This window comes from Antechinus flavipes, chromosome 2, assembly GCF_016432865.1.
Source record: "Antechinus flavipes isolate AdamAnt ecotype Samford, QLD, Australia chromosome 2, AdamAnt_v2, whole genome shotgun sequence".
NCBI lineage: Eukaryota > Metazoa > Chordata > Mammalia > Dasyuromorphia > Dasyuridae > Antechinus > Antechinus flavipes.
The window spans coordinates 576,869,243-576,882,411 of NC_067399.1; the positions used below are offsets into that span (position 1 = coordinate 576,869,243).

At 37.1% G+C, this 13,169-nt stretch overlaps 1 long non-coding RNA gene across 1 annotated transcript in view; it reads right to left on the reverse strand.

Moving 5' to 3' along the window:
- The window catches only part of LOC127551452 (uncharacterized), a 28,384-nt gene extending 15,478 nt beyond the window's left edge, over window positions 1-12,906 (reverse strand). The window contains exons 1-3 of the long non-coding RNA XR_007951091.1: window positions 12,543-12,906; window positions 12,009-12,065; window positions 5,857-5,925 (exon numbers count right to left, since the gene is read on the reverse strand). This is a non-coding gene — a long non-coding RNA (uncharacterized LOC127551452). The remainder of the gene's footprint in view (window positions 1-5,856; window positions 5,926-12,008; window positions 12,066-12,542) is intronic.
- Between the last annotated feature and the right edge of the window lie 263 nt (window positions 12,907-13,169).

Sequence of the window (13,169 nt, forward strand, 5' to 3'; positions counted from 1 at the left end):
CCTGAAACCTGTTCTTTTCTGACTTTTCTCATCATTTACATCATTTAGCATCATTTGATCATTATCCCAATAATGAAAAATTGAGATTAACTTTGACCCTTCTATATAACCTCTCATATCCAAGAAGATGTTGACTGTTTTTAATTCCATCTCCATAACACCTCTTGATCCCTCTCCACCTCTCTGTTCTCACTATAAACATCCTAGAATAGGTCCATCGTTACCATGTGGTTGGATGGTGGAAATTTTTCTTACCAATTTTCCTCCTTCCACTTTCCATCTCTAATACATTCTTCATTCTGCTCCTATATTATTGATCTTCTCAATACTTAGATTTGGTCATGTTACTCTGATGATCAAAATCTTCAATGTTGGGGCAGCTAGGTGGTGCAGTGGATAGAACTCCAGCCCTAAAGTCAGGCAGACCTGAGTTCAAATCTAATCTCAGACACGTAACACTTCCTAGCTGTGTGACCCTGGGAAAGTCACTTAACCCCAATTGCCTCAGCAAAAACTAAAATAAAAAACTTCAATGTTTCCTTATTGCCAGATAAAATTCAAAAGGCTTTGCCTGGTATTTAAAATTCACCAGGATTTGGCAGCATGTTCTTTTTTCTAAGCTCTCTCTCATATTAATCCCCTCTAAACAAATTGGAAATTCTCTGCCTGAATCCTTCCCTCAGTCACTAGTGATGGAACTTTCAATAAATTAGTCATTAACTTTCTTGACTTTCAGTTCTCCATCTCTAAGATAGGGATCAAAATAGTATCTACCTCAAAACTTTGTTGTGAGGGTAAAATGAGATAACGTATATAAAGCACTAAGCAAATCTTAAATCAGTATATAAATGCAATATTCTTGTTGTGGACTTTAAGAATAATTTTGCATTTTTGTTCTTTCTAAGCTGTAGCTCAGACTGCTCATATTTGGAAAGGCCTCTCTTTTTCCCTTTGTTTGTCAAATCCCAACCCATAATTTAAAGTCAAATTCAAATACCATCTCCTCCACGAAGCTTTACCTGATTGTTCTATCAGTAATGACCTTTTCCATTGAATCTTGCATGGCATTTTTGTAGTTTGCAAATGTTACATTCAGGTTCTCACAATCTGTTCAAGTTTATCACTTATTAAACCACTGATCATTGACTCCATTTATCTATACTGCTCCTCTACCCTCCCACCCACCCACCCAACATTAATCCTGAGACATCCTAGTAATACCAAGAATATTTATGTAAAGTAAAATGCAAGATACATAACAAGGAATTAAATCTATGATTCAAGCTGCCAACATTCTTAACATGCAATTTCCCAAACTACCCTATCTCTCCCTGAGTCCAGGTGGGTGTCCTTTCCCATAGCCAAACCCTAAACATTTCCTAGCTCAGCAGTGCAAACAATGGAACAGAAAAGATGTAATGATTTGCCTTGTGGACAAATGCTAACAGATTGATACCTGGCACAGAATTGTCGCCAGATTGCTAAGATCCCCCAGGTCCTGAATGGAAGGGGATAAAAACTCAGTTTTTACATAATCCTGTCATATCACTGTCCAAAAGCCTAATACCAGCATGATATAAAAGAACTCCTATTAGTAACAGAAGGAGATAACCAGTGCTGAAATCTAACACCAGCATGTAGAAAATTCTTGATAATATTGTAGAGTTAGAAGCAACCCATGGAAGGCTCTACTGGTCTTGCTTCCCATTTTTCTTTCTCTCTCCTCTGCTTCGTTTAAATCTTCCATATTCTCTCTCTGATGCGACTGTACACAATTTCTTACCTAACATACTGCAAATTCTCCTCTGCAACGGGAATCTGTAGTGGCAGAGCCTTATTATCTGCAGAAGTTCACTTTGCACCACTTGAATGCTTTTATGTAATTTTATTATAATGATATTATCTGTGGGTTATCAAGCAACCAGACCTGTAAGCTTTAACCCCTTGTGTACCTCCCCACCCCCTCCAGCACAGTGCTTTAAAGCAGAAAATGCTTAATGTTTTGATTTGATGTTTGAAAAGTATACTGCTAGAGGCAATAAACTACGAGGTAGAAAGAAGCAAGGATAGAATTCACCTATCACCTATCACTTTTACAACAATCCCTCTATAAAAGTACATGTTTATAGTTGAATGGAATCTTAGAAATTTCAAATTATCAGAGTGGTTTGGATTTTGTATAGAGAAATTTTTCAAAAGATATTTAGAATAATAGAATTTAAAATCTGGAAAAGCAATTAGAAATATTTAGCTTGGTTTGGCAATTTTCAATGCTAAAAAATTACCCATACATATAACTTCTAAGTAAAAAGCTATAAAAAAGAAATAGCTATCTCTTTCCCTCCATTTGATGCATCTAAGTGAGAAAATTAATTTATTGAATGCCAACACTTATAATCAAGAAAACCTGAGTTTGAATCCTGCCTCAGAAACTTGCCCTCTATATGACCCTGGATGTCACTTAATTTTTTTCTTTCATCTCAATTTTTCTATCTGTAAAATGGGGCTAAAAATAGCAGCTACTTTATAGAGTTGTTGTGTGGACCAAATGAGATAATAACATATGTCAAGTGTTTTAGAAAGCTTAAAGGACTATATAAATGTGAGCAACTATATTAATGAAAAATGAAGTCCAATAGAAATCAAATAGTTTGTTCGTTATTGATTCAATTTTAGCCAAAAACAATGTGTGTATGTGTGTGAGTGAGTGAGTGAGAGAGAGAAAAAGAGAGAAAGAGAGAGAAGGGAGACACGTCTGGAAAGTTTTTAAAAGCAATGGTGTGCTGATAATTATTTAACAACCAGGTGAAGGAAGAATGCATTATTGAAATTTTCTCTATCACTTTCTTATAAAGCCTACATAACCAACAAAACAATAATTTAAGCTTTGCTGACCTATAAGGCGTAAATCCTCAAACTGAAACTATAACAATCTATTTAGGCAAACCCTCTAAAGCTGGTTCTAGCACAGTTCGTTCTTCTCAAAAAATCTTTAGAAAAGGACATCTAGGTGGCACAGTGAATAGAGCACCAGCCCTGAAGTCAGGAGGAACTAAGTTCAAATCTGACCTCAGACACTTAACACTTCCTAGCTGTGTGACCCTGGGCAAGTCACTTAACCCCAATTGCCTCAGCCAAAAAAAATCTTTAGGAAAAAGAAAGTCAGACAGCTATCTGAAATGCTCTAAATGCTTGTCACTGGAAGGGACTACAAGATCACATTATCCTCTCTGACCATACTTCTTATAAAGCAAAAAATAATTGCCACTCCACGTGAACAAATATAGCTATCCCATTCAGAGCAGAGCTTCCAAAGAGTTGATTTAATCCAGTAAATAATTATCAAACACTGAGTGTGTACAAGACTATGGTAAGTACTAGAGACACAAAGACAAAAATGAAATAACCCCTGTCCCCAGGGAGCTTTCATTCCACTAAATTGATAAAAGCTGATATGAATTGTGAATTCAAGTTAAGGAATTTTTGATTCCCATTTTATGTCCCCCATTAGGGGAACACACTGGCCACACACCTCAAGAATTTGATTTGGAGAAGTTAAAAAAAAAAAGGTCAAGAGTAAATAAATGTTGGCCCTAAATGTAACTTTAAAGAATTTTGGCAGCTTTAATATGTCAAAGAACAAACCTGTCAAACAACATTTAATTGACTGTTTTCCCAAGACCAATTCAGTAGTCAGGATGAGATCAGTCTAGCCCTGAGGCATTCCAAGACATACACCCCCAACAGCACTGCTCAGCCAGAAGAGACTGGTTTCCAGGTCATCCCCAGTTCTGAAAATTCCAAAGACATGCTTATGCTCCCATCGCCCCCACAAGAATAGTCCAGATTATTGCTCTACAGAAGGCACAGAGCTGAAGACTTGTCCTTTCTACCTCCACAAACTATCTCCCATCTAACTCCATTCTCCCCAGTTCCACAGTCACCAGCCCGATTCAAGTCCTAATCACCTTTCTCCTAGATTTTTACAGTAGCTTTCCAGTTGATCTCTCTATTTCAAGTCTCTCCCTACTCCAATCTACCCCACTCAGTTGCCAAAGTGATTTTCATAAAGTACATGTCTGACCATGGCAGCACCTACTCAATAAACTCCCATGGCTTCCTATTATCTCCAAGATGAAATGTAAAGTCATCTGGCATTTAAAGTTCTTTACAACTTGGCCCCTTCCTACCCTTCTAGTCTTCTGTTATCCCCATAGTCTTCTAATTTTCTCGTCCTCTTATTCTTTATTTAATTTCATTTAATTCTTTAAACTATTCTCTCCAGTCCAATCCTACTTGCTCTTCTTCATACTGAACATAACATCTCCCATCTCTATTCCTTTGCCCTGTCTGATTCCCATGCCTAAAGCGCTATTCTTCCTCATTTTAAACTCATTTCCCTGTTATTCTTCAAGACTCTAGCTCACATTCCACCTGTAGGTGATCTTTCTTGTTTTTCCCAGCTGCTGATGCCTTCTGATGTAAGAGGACTCTCTATAGATCCTGTATCTACCAAGTTATTTACATGTATGTCTTTCTCTTTACAATGTAAGCTCCTTGAAAGCAGGGACTATTTTTATCTTTCTTGGTTTCCTCAAAACTTAACAAAGTGCCTGGCTTATATAAGAACTTAATAAATGATGAATTAGATGGTTTTGACCCCATTTCTCCATTATGTTTTTCAAAGTCTATTAGGCAGAGAACAAATCCTGTCTTCCACAGATCCAGAGGGATAAGTATGGGAAGAAAGGGAGAGAACTAAATCTTTTAGTTCCAGAGAAAGAGAGCAGAGAAATCCCTGATTTTTTTTTTTTTCATCCAGAATGAAATTAGCTTTGGCAAGGCAATGAGGACAATGACAGGATGTTGACTGGACAATGACTGAACACCTCACTGGATGTTGAAGTTCTGTTTAGCCACCCAAATGCCCTAATTCAAAGGTCACATATGGAAAATGTGGTTCTGGAAATAAGATATACAGAAAGGAGTCCATTATATTTCCTTTTGCAAAGCCCCTACCCAGCTCAGATTCTCAAAATATGCTCTCAAAATATTCTTTGAACAAAGAATTTAGAGCTAGAAGCAATGTTACATGTCACTTAGTGGAGAAAACTGAGGCCCAGAAAGATAAAGCAATTTGTCAGGAGTAAAATACCTTTGTGATTTTTAAAAAAGCATAATATCCATCATTTTTTCACAAAAAAAAAAAATAGGAAAAGCATTGTAGAGATTATCTTCTAAATAGCAATGTGCTGATAAATGTTTAACAATCAGCTTTTCAAATATACCCAAGACCCATGTTAAAATTTCATTTGTATGGTTAATATTTTCCTTAACATTTTCTTAAATCTAGAGCAGAGGTGTCAAACATGCAGAGGTGCCCTTAACACTTTCTTGTATGACCAATAAGATATAGATAATAATTTGTTTTAAATGGAAGTCAATATTCAGCCAGTAGGGATTCTTAAGAATGGTTTACTTTATTGCCCTTTTCTACTTGAGCTTGAGACTATCAGTCTAGATAATCAATAAACAACAAATCAAACCCTGAGTTGTATAGTTTATCAATTTTTAAAGTGTAAATGTTAACACTCAAAAGATAACTATCCGCACAGACCTGCTTCTAAACCTTCTGAAAACAAATCCCATTCTCTCTTAGAAAAGTTAGTATCGAATAAGTCTATAGAAGAGATAGTTACTATCTGAGTTACTATCCATGCAGGAAATTTTCTGAGATTTCTGCTTTATGAGAATATGTTTTTTCTTACTGACAGTGATGATTACACACCTAAGAGGCACTAGCTTCATCACAATTTCAGGTTGATTCCATAGTGAAGTAAGAAAAGAATTACTTACATACAACCTCCTTCCAACAGATGCTGTGCAGATTGCCTCTTTTCCTCTGCAAATTATAGCTGAGCAATCCTGAAAATAAATGTATCATTGTAAATAATCAAATATTTGAAATATTTATATTTCACTTACAATAATAACTCTTCACTACAATATTAATAAACCAGATTCAAAAATGTTTTCATATCAGTGCTGAAATTCTAAAAAAAATTAATTCCTCTCAAGTGTGGAAAATTGAATGAAGAAGAAATAAACAAAGATTATTTTAACAAAATCTTACTAGAAATCTGAGATTAGGAAGGTCTCAAAGGATGGAGTGTGGGAATGGTGAGGTAGTAAGAGTTCTCAATTCAGAACCTGAGGACCTAGGATTAAATTTAGACTATGTAGTGTACTATTGGTATGATGTTGGGCCTTATTTTATTCATCTTTAAAATGAGTGAGTTAGACTAGATAACCTCTAATATCTCTCCTAGCTCCAAATTGATTAAATTATTATAGATAATATATCTTGGGGTGACCCAGGAGAGACGCTGGTGTCTATTGACAAACCAGCCTGCTGCCCTGGACTCTTCTCTCTGTCCAATGAACTCAATGGTTACCATCTTAATGATAAGTACTTAACCTCCACATTCAGTTTAATCAGTATTGTGCTAGGTATATGTCAGGTACTGTATTAGGTATTGGGAAATTTTTTTGGAGGGAGGTGTGGACTTATTATTTTATTTGTGTCGGGAACTCTTAGGAAGGAGGGAAAACTCCCTCCAATACTGTAGATTGGCAATTGTTTTGCAATTTATGTATGGCACTAACTATGCTCATGCTCACAAAGCCAAAATATTTTTCACAGATGACACTGAAACCTAAGAGGTCCTGATCCACATAGAAACAGGTTCTCTATCATATCATTCTGTCTCTGGCAGACAAAAAACAAAAAGTACTTCCTGCCCTTAAGAAGCTTACATTCTACTTGATTATTCCATTCCTTCAGACATTTCAATTTCCATAAGCATCTTAAACCAGAATTCAAAGCCCAACCTAAAGGCAAGACTGGCTATATTAAGAAACATCCTGATTTCATTGAAAAAAATCAAGGAAACAATTTGAGTGAGCTACTGCAGGAAGTGAAAGCCAAGAGCTTGACTAATGCATTCAAACTAATAAAAGAAACAGTTCTTCCTTTCCCCTCAGGGTTCCATTACAAAGCTACATTTAGACAAAAACGTTGGTTTATACAACATAGAATCAGCCTTAAAGTTCCCAGACAGAAGGAGGGGCCACTTAATCCAGTCCTACAGCAAGATTGCTCCGGGGCAATATAATGAGAAAAGGACCTTAGAGTCCGGAAGCAATTTTTCCCTTGCAGAAGGGGGATTAATAGTTGGGAACATGGTAGCCTTTTCTAGAAGGAGCTTTCTTGTTGGATGGGTAAAATTTGGCATAAATATGATTTGAATTTCCCACTGGAAAAATTCTGCTCCCAGTTCCATCTCTTTGCATCACCAAGTGGGACTTGTCGTTTAAGTTTTCCGGATCAACATTCCATACTTAATCTAAACATTTTACTTTCACATAAGCAGGAGGGAACTATGGTATCCTAGGAAAGGTAGACTTAGAAAGGCAAGAATCAAGTAATATTATATATATTTCTGTTATTTGGCTTTAACAAACTCAGCACATTACACATAACTTGACCTGATGATTTTACAGTATTAATAATATTAATTTTGGATTTAATTCTATATATTTTTCTGCTGTGCCACTGGTAATAATAAGAGCAACTTATTGCTTCAAGGATTTGTAGTTTCATTGGTGTGATTAGGTTCTTCACAGATGCAGATTACAACCCCTTCATTAAATGGTTGTGAAAGGTGGATGAAGCCAAAAAAAAAAAAAAAAAAAAAAAAAAATCCCTCATCTCATAGCCAGCCTGGCAGTGAGCCTGTCCAAACTTACCTAGGCTAGTTTTTGGACAACAAACATCATCAGACCAATATTCAAAGCCTTTCCAGCTTGCTGTGACCTGCCAGAGCTTGTGCTCTGTTGGCATTGCTTTTGAGAAACTAAGGTCTTTTCCTGTCATGATGATGATTCAGGGGCAGTATAGTGTACAAAGTATTAGACCTGGATTTAGGAAGACCGGGACTCAGTTTCTATTTTGGACACTTATTAGCTGTGTCACTCTGGCAAGCACGCCTCAGCTGTTAAAAAAGTGAATTGGACCCACTGACTTCTAAGGTCCTTTCAACTCTAAATTTGTGATCTTATGAACCATGGAGAATTAAGGAATCACAGTAGCAACTCACATTTATAGGGAACTTTAAGCAACACAGCAAGTTTTAACATCCCCATTTTTCAGATGAGAAGACAGACTCAGAAATGTTAAATTGTCCATGGTCATGTAGCTAAGAGCATCAGAGACAATATTTGAACCCAAATCATCTGATGCTCAGAGCAGCACTCTTTCCTCGGTATCACATTGCCTCTCAGATGGTAATAACCATGAGAATCCCAAATGATCCCTGTGTCCTGCTGAATTATGGGAAGTAAAGATTAGAGATCATTAGGATAAAAGCATTGCCTGATGGCACAGAATTAAGAGAAAGTAAGCTATGTTTATTTTAAATGAATTAAAGCTTCTAATTCTAATAACATTTGAATTTGTTCATTACAGCATTTACTTTACACTCAGGCACATGATATTGATTTAAATGTCGAAGAAATTCTTTATAATTAGTCAAAGTAGAGAAAATTGCCTTGTTATTCTGAACCCAGCTACAGAGGGACTGTTACCATATCCCATATCTGTTCTATTCTCACAGCCTGAACTACTGATGAAATTGGGTGAATAGAGCTCCCTGCTCCAGATTTGGGGAAACGATTAAAATGACCAATCTAATAACATTTCTATTAGTTGTGCAACATTTAGAGCAGAGCCGTAGCCCCCAGGTCAGTTAGGGTCTCTTGGAACTAAGTCCCCAGTTAGGGTTTGAGTATGGCAGAAGAGTCTATCTGGTAAGCTGAAAGCTCGGGTCACTGCGACCCACTGTACAACCAGAGTTGGAAAGGATGTTATTCTTCATTTGCCCCAGCCCCTTCTGGGAAACCCCACTTTTATAAGCAAGCCCATTTGATCGTTGGATAGTGCTACAGCTCCCCCACTTCCTCCACAACCCCACTTCTTCCAAATAACAGCTTTTCACATATTTAAAGAAAGTAATTTGTCTCTTCTCCTGGTGCAGTCATCTCTTCACAATCCCTTTTTTCACATAAATTTTAGGCTGGAAGCAACCTTCAGTTCAGTCTTCTGGTTTTACAGATGAGGAACCTGTCATGGTTCCTGTTTCTCTCTCTCTCCTGTCCACTGCCTTCAAGATGTCCCTCACCATCCAGCAAGGGCAAATCACAACCTCACAAAGTCCCCTGTGCTGGAGAAGTCTGGTGTATTCTGGGATATTAAATCCCTTTCTTAGAGCTCTCTGTTAGAACACACACACATTTGGTCTTACCTGTTGGAAAATAAAAAAGGCGCTATTCAGAAACTTGATGATTCATATACCAAGATTTGTCATGACAACTGCTGACTTCAGTTCTTGATATATGGTTTCAATGTAAACTGCTCCACAAAAGGAACCAAACATCTCACAGCTGCCCGCTGATCCAAAAGCCACATCCCCAAACTTCTTGTAATTGGGGAATTAAGAAAAAATAATTGTGGCTGATGCAAGCACGGTCTTTACAATTTTTAGAGAATTCGGAATATTTCTCTTAAAAAAAAAACAAAAAAAACAAAAAAACCTCAATAGACCTCATTAACACTGACCTACAAGCCTAATTATTAGGGCATAGAGACCTCTGCTGGATCCCACTAGACATTACAGGTGTTCAACTTGGACCTTTTAGGCTCATAAAATTTATGGAAGAAAAAGGCCTTAGAAATCATCTAATATAACATCTGCATTCTACAGGTTATAAACTGAGGCTCATAGAGGGGAAGTGATTTGTCTAATGTCACACACCTATTAAGAAGGAAAGTCAATCTTTGAACTGAGGTACACATTTACCTAGAACTAGAAGATTTGCAAAACACCTTATGCAATATACTTTATTTCATATGATTCTCATAAAAATCTTGTGAGGCAGCTATTATTATTAATCACCATTTTGCACATGAAGAAACATAGGTCTTATTAAATGATTTGCCCACGGTCATATGATCTAGTAAAAGCTGAGACAGGATTCAAACCCCTAACTTCCTACCTCTTTTGTTCAATGTAGTATATGAATTTCCTCAGTACACTTATCACTACTTACTATACTGCCTTAACATTACATTACCCTAACTTCCTCTCAGACTAGTATACTTTCCACTAGCTACTATATTGCCTTAAGGACTTGCTAATAATTAGGAAAGAGCTTTAACTGGAAAATCCACCTGGTGAACCCATGCTTGAAGCTCAAGTTTGTTTTAAAATCCATTGCATAGGTTTCCAGCTTTTTCCCCCTCAAACCTTTCAGTCATCCTAATGAGCTAGTCTGAAGGTGCTTGTTCATTAAGCTTAGACAAATCTCATTCTTCAGAAACCTTTTCCTGATCCAGAGTGGGATCATCCCCATATACTACTAGCCCTCTAATAATACAATGTCTTTCCTGAACAATTTCTATTTTCTTTCCTACTGTGATGGGACCTTTGAGCCCACACAAAAGCCCTGAGCATTGCTCTGTGTAAGGATCTATATTTGGATGCCTGATAAGTCTTATTTCTTGCACTTAGATGTTCACTTTTCAAGGACCAGATCTATACCGCCTTGTTATTTGATAACAGCATAGCCCTGTAGCGGCACACCACCTGTGTGGATGCTCAGCAAATGATAATGATTCTTTCATATGGAAAGTTTAAAAAGAAGTAGCTTAATGATTCTCATTCTCATTGGCCAAAAGAAATCCATCCTTCTTTCCTCTAAAATGAAAGTGCTTTTCTTAGGAGCAGAATACTTTCTAAGTACTTCAAGCAGACTAGGACTTTAAAGGTCATCTAAGTTTTAGGATCAGAGATTTAGAACCAGCAGGCTCATCAATCCAACCCTGCCTTTCCCCCAGTTTAACAGATTCTATATGTAAAGTGCTGAGGAAACAGAAAAAGGAAAAACATTCTTTCATTTTAGGAACTTACCTGCTAATTTATAATTATAGCTATGGTTAGCCTGAGGATCTATGCCCTCTATTTCCCTATTAAGGGGCTCCTCTTCTCCAGATCAGGTAGATTCTGTCCTGGAGGAACTTGCCTTTCCTGACAGGGGTTGGCCCCTTTTTTCTTACATTCTTAAGCTCATTAAACTTGTTATCCTGGTACAGCAGAAAAAAGTTATTTATAGCTTAGCTTATGACTTATATTCAAAATTTCCCTCCAAAAGGGAAGGCAGAAAAATATTCAATGTACCAAAAAAAATCAGGTAATAATGATGATGATGACCACTAGCTTTATATAGTATTTTAAAATTTACAAAGCATTTTACAAATATTTGATCTTTACAACAACTTTGGGGGGAGGGTGCTGTCATCCCATTTTACAGATGAAGAAACTGAGATTGAAAGGTTAAATGACCTGCCCAGAGCCACATAGCTAGTAGTTAGGCAAGATTTTAAACTCAGGCCTTCCTTACTCTACGGCCAACAATTCTATCCATTGTATCAACTAGCTAGCCTTAGTTATGGGAGAGCTATTTATTTCTATACACAAAAGTGGTATACTAAACATAAAAGACATGCATTTCACATTATTTGAATAACTTGAACAAGATTCAATTAACATAACTATGGTTATAATATTCTGGGAAACTGGTACTTAACTTTATCATAGCATAAAGTAGTTTGTACAACACATAATTAGGCCTTTTATATTTCAACTCAGCTTTGCACTAACCAAACAATTTACTGGTAAATCAGCCAGACGGGCCATCTCTTGTCCCTGATTGTCCTATAAAAGTGATGGAGCACTTGTTAAGGATTCCCCCCAACTAATAGAATCTATAGATCTCTAACTCATTAGGTAATTTCTGAGCTTGGAAATCGCCTACTCAAGGCGAGGTATCCCTTCCTCTAACTTCAAAAAAGAACTGACAAAGAGGTAGCCCAGTTCTGGACTCAGGCTTACCTGGCTGCATAGAAACAAGGAGTCTGAATTCTAGGAAAACTGTCCTTCCTCTTCTTCCTATGAGAAATTCAAAGAGTTTCAATGCAATTGGCAGACAGAAGAGAAAAGAGCAACAAAGGGGTCGATAGCTCTCTTTTGTCATCCATGAATCCATCAACACTTCTAGTTCTACTGTGAAAAAGGGGATTTTTCATCATCTCAAATTAGGCTGAACTACCTAAATCTCACATGACCAGATACAAGCTCCAAGGCTTCCTCATGATTTACCTGAACCAGGAGTAAAGATTTTGATCACGCTCAGGGACATGTTCCCAATGGCCAATTAAAACTTATATGATGGATTTCCCCCCGCCCCCAAAGCTATAATTTCATTGGATTTAGAAATGGAAGGGACCTTAAAGATCATTCAGGCCATATCATTACATTTGCCCATTTCCATTCCCCTTCCATTTTATATGTAGGAAAACACATACCAAAGAACCAAGACTCAGAACTCAGAGTTACCTAACCCTAAGCCAATTAATCCAATTTTACCTTCAAATAACTGTTAGTTATCTCACAAAATCCAAATCTGGTCTCACTGGCAATTGTTGGTCATCGATGCTTGGTGATCAGAATCTTCTCCAGAAGGTTTAACTCTTCAAATGAACACCAGAGTCTCTCAAGTCCTATAACCCCTCTCCTACTGATAAGTATATCATCTTTGCTATTTCTCTCCACTGCTGGACATATCTTGGCCATACGTTTTGCTTTCAAATAGGAAGAAAAGAAAGTTGACAGTGGAGATTGAAGAAGGTCTATGGAAGGATTGAAAGGTCTTGAAATTATTTCAATTTTTTGAAAGAAGAATTAAAACAACTCATGCCTTTTAAAATATCACTCCTATTGTAACTGTTACATCTGCTGGGCCTGACCAACTGACACAGAATGTTAGTGCCAGCAAAGACCTTAGAGGTCTTATAGTCCAAGCCGAGTTCACAGATTCATAGTTCACAACTAGGACTTGGAACATTAAATGGCTCGCTCATGGTCACACAAAGTCATTAGTAGCAGAGCTGAGACCAGAGCCAAATCTCTCATCACATTTCCATTTTCCTCCAAAGTCTCTAAAGTTTTGTATTACTCTCCATTGGCCTTTTATTTTTCGAAGGTTTGAACACA